This window comes from Mastomys coucha, unplaced genomic scaffold (assembly GCF_008632895.1).
Source record: "Mastomys coucha isolate ucsf_1 unplaced genomic scaffold, UCSF_Mcou_1 pScaffold22, whole genome shotgun sequence".
Taxonomy (NCBI): domain Eukaryota; kingdom Metazoa; phylum Chordata; class Mammalia; order Rodentia; family Muridae; genus Mastomys; species Mastomys coucha.
Genome location: NW_022196905.1, coordinates 174202146 through 174205996, shown reverse-complemented (window position 1 = coordinate 174205996; position 3851 = coordinate 174202146). Strand labels below are relative to the sequence as shown.

At 47.0% G+C, this 3851-nt stretch overlaps 1 long non-coding RNA gene across 1 annotated transcript in view; it reads left to right on the top strand.

Annotated features, from left to right (window-relative positions):
* LOC116071320 overlaps nt 1-3851 on the top strand; it is a 91883-nt gene that overhangs the window by 8587 nt on the left and 79445 nt on the right. The window contains exon 2 of the long non-coding RNA XR_004110820.1: nt 97-490. This is a non-coding gene — a long non-coding RNA (uncharacterized LOC116071320). The remainder of the gene's footprint in view (nt 1-96; nt 491-3851) is intronic.

The following is a 3851-nucleotide window of genomic DNA, read 5'->3' as shown; positions in this document are numbered from 1 at the left end:
TTTTTTCCCTTACTGCTTTTAAAATTCTTTCTTTGTTTAGTGTATTTGGTGTTTTGATTATTATGTGAGAGGAGGAATTTCTTTTCTGGTCTGTAGGCAGCCGATCAGATAGCTGCACCCAAGATGGCGCTGGTTTCCGGTGTGCGTCTGTGGTAAACAACCTCACTGTGCATGCATCAGTCTGAGCCTGGCGCCAACCCCTCCCGAGTGGGTGCATGCAAATGAAGTGATACCAGAGTGACCTATCCCAGAGAGCCACGAGACCTTGCTCCTCCAGCGCTGGTATATAAGCAACCTCCCCTGGGTGCTCGGGTTCCCCGTTGCAGCAGCAATTGGCGTTCCTGTGAATAAAGGCTGTTGAGAAGAATCCTGCAGTGTCGTGTCATCCTTGCTGGCTGCGGTGCGCGCGACAACTGGTGGCCTGGAACGGGGACCCAAGATCAACAATCTTGAGGATTCAGAACTCTTCAGTTAAGGAGCGGTGGTACCGGTAAGTTTCCCTATATAAACCCCATTGAAAGAAAAAGGGGGGTATGTTTTTCTTGCCCATCGATCCCTTGTGGGTTGCCTGTATTATCTTCATTGCTTTCTTTTTCATTTATGGTGTCTGCTTCTGCCTTAATTGTCATCGACCAGGACAGGAGTGCATCTGTTGGGAGGTAGCTCCCGAGACAGAAAGGTCGTAAGATGGAGGTAGATAGTTCTGCCGCCTGCTCCCTAGCCGTAAGATCCCACGTAGACAAGTAGGCAGCATGGGAAACTCACAGACCGGTCAATTTCTGACTGCGTTACAAGAGCTTTTGAACCAACGAAAACTTAAGATTGACAAGAAAATTCTTCTGAAGTTTCTTGACGAGGTAGATCGCATCGCTCCATGGTTTTTTGCCTACAGGTTCACTGATGCTAAGGTCCTAGGATAAATTGGGTAGGGATATAGAGCGAGAGGCAGAGAAAGGCTCAACCAAGCCAGGAGTACAGCCGCTCTGGCGTTTGGTAAGAGCATGCTTAGAAGTCAGGAGATGCACCGACACAGTCAAGGCAGGGCAAAAGATACTTACAGAACACCAAGAAAGCATGTCTGAAGAAGACAGGAAGCCCAGGGAATGCAAAAAAAAAGAAGGGTGAGAAAGAACATAAAGATGAAAAGGGAGGAAAGTTAACAGAAAACAAAAAGGATAAGGAGAATAGAAAAGAAGATGAAAAAACCAAGCTAACAGAAAACAAAAAGGATAAGGAGAGTAGAAAGGAAGATAAAAAAGGGATTACAGCAATATATCCCTCTTTAAAAGATTTGCAGCTGTCGGACACTGATACCAGTGATTCGGAGCTGGATCTAGAGGACCTAGATGATTTGGAGGAAGAAGCAGCTAGGTATGAAAGGGATTGATATGATCCTGATAACAAGGGAATGATGGTAGGAAATGGAGGAAGGTTAAAAGTGAAGCTGCCCTCCGCGCCACCTTACAACCCCGAATATATGAATAAAAATGAAAGTAAACAAGTGCCCCGATAGGGTAATTCCTTCTGCCCTGAAACTTGGAGGGAATGTAGCATGGCTTACCCAGTCTACGCTACTGACCAAGGGCGACGTTATTATCAACCAATAGATTTCAAGACAGGCAACTTGCAGAATCTGTTAGGACCTATGGGGCAAATGCTGCGTTTGTACAAGCACAGTTCGAGGCCCTGTCCTCATTCTGCCTCACCCCGATGGATTGGAATAATCTTGCCCGCGCCTGCCTACCCCCAGGAACCTATCTTGATTGGAGATCATTACAATATGGACATGCAAATTCTCAGGCAGCTGCCAATTTGGCGACAGGGTGGAACCCGGAACAACATTGGGACGCTGATATGCTCCTTGGGCAGGGGAGATTCGCTGTCGACCAAACAAACTACCTGGAGCCTGTCTATGGCCAAGTTAATGAAATAGCTATCAAGGCATGGAAAGCTTTACCCAATAGGGGGGCAGTATCAGGAAATGTTACTAAGATCTTACAGGGAGCCGTGGAACTGTTCTCCGATTTTGTGGCACGCATGGTCGAGGTGGCAGGAAACATTTTTGGAGACACGGACACAGCTATGCCATTGATAAAACAGCTAGTATACAAGCAGTGCACTAAAGAATGCAGAGCTGCCATAACCCTCTATAAACACAGTGGTACGGAAGCCTGGATGAAAGTTTGTAGAGAATTAGACGGTCCTTTGACTAATGCGGAACCGGCAGCGGCCGTAGTGCAGCTGGGAAAAGTAAACAAGGATACTTGCTTCAAATGTGGACAGAAGGGACATTTTAGGAGGAATTGTCCAAACACCAAAAGGGGCCTGACAGCGGAGGTCAGACAACCCAGCATATGCCCTAAGTGTAAAAAGGGTAAACATTGGGCAAATGAGTGCCGATCCGTTAAAGACATAGAAGGCAGGCCACTCCAAGAGGGGTATGGAGGTGCCAGATCAAAAAACGTGCAGCGGGGCCCACATCCCCAGGGCCCACAAATATATGGGGTCATGCAGAGAGCATCCCTACAACACCCGAGGGACTGAGGAGAGCCACTCCAGGCTCCACAGGATTGGACCTCCACTCTGCCACCAAACTCATATTGACTCCACAAATGGGAGTCCAACCCATTGATTCGGACTTCAAAGGCCCCCTACCAAAAAATACGGTAGGATTATTACTCGGGCTCTCGTCATCTGCCCTGAAAGGATTACAAGTCACCCCAGGAGTCATAGACTCAGATTATACTGGAGTGGTAAAAATTTTGGTGGCCTCCCCTACTGGGATATCGGCTATCTCCCCTGGGGATCGAGTAGCCCAGTTATTACTGCTTCCTAGCCTACACACGTGCTTCCCCGCTCATAATAGAGTCAGAGGAGAAGGAGGCCTAGGCTCTACAGGCTCTCACTTTGCTTTTCTGTCCATGAAATTGGGAAATCAACCGATGATAACTCTACAAGTAGAAGGGCGCCCCTTCCTGGGCCTTCTGGATACTGGGGCTGATTGTAGCATTATTTCTAAACATGATTGGCCGCAAAAGTGACCGTTGCAGGTCTCCTCCCAGAACCTTCAGGGGCTAGGGTATGAGGCTGCCCCGATGATCAGCTCAAAGGAATTAACTTGGAGAGATGAGGAGGGCTGCTCAGGGAAATTCACCCCATATATTGTTAATATCCCGGTGACCTTGTGTGGGAGAGATGTCCTGGTACAAATGAAACTGAAGCTAACCAATGAATATTCACCCCAAGCTCAGGAAATAATATCTCATATGGGCTATGTGCCAGGCAGAGGCCTGGGCAAGCATCTACAAGGAAACCCAGACATAGTTACAACAAAACCAAAAAATAACAGAGAGGGACTGGGTTTTTCCTAGGGGCCATTGGGGATCAAATACCCATTACATGGAAGACAGGGGATCCTGTGTGGGTTCCTCAATGGCCTCTTTCCTCTGAGAAATTAGTAGCCGCTAGAGCGCTAGTGAAAGAACAGTTAGATTTAGGACACATTATACCATCCCAATCTCCCTGGAATACTCCCATTTTTGTGATTAAAAAAAGGTTGGGAAGTTGGAGATGACTACATGACTTAAGAGCTATAAACAATCAGATGCAGATCATGGGCCCGATACAGAGAGGATTGCCTTTACTCTCCAGCTTACCCGCCAAATGGCCAATTATTATTATTGATATAAAAGATGGCTTCTTTTCTATCCCTCTTGCCCTTTGTGATAGCGAACACTTTGCCTTAACTGTCCCCTCTATAAATAATGAGGAACCTGATAAACAATATCAGTGGACTGTATTGCCCCAAGGCATGGCGAATAGCCCTACTATGTGCCAGCTTTATGTAGGAA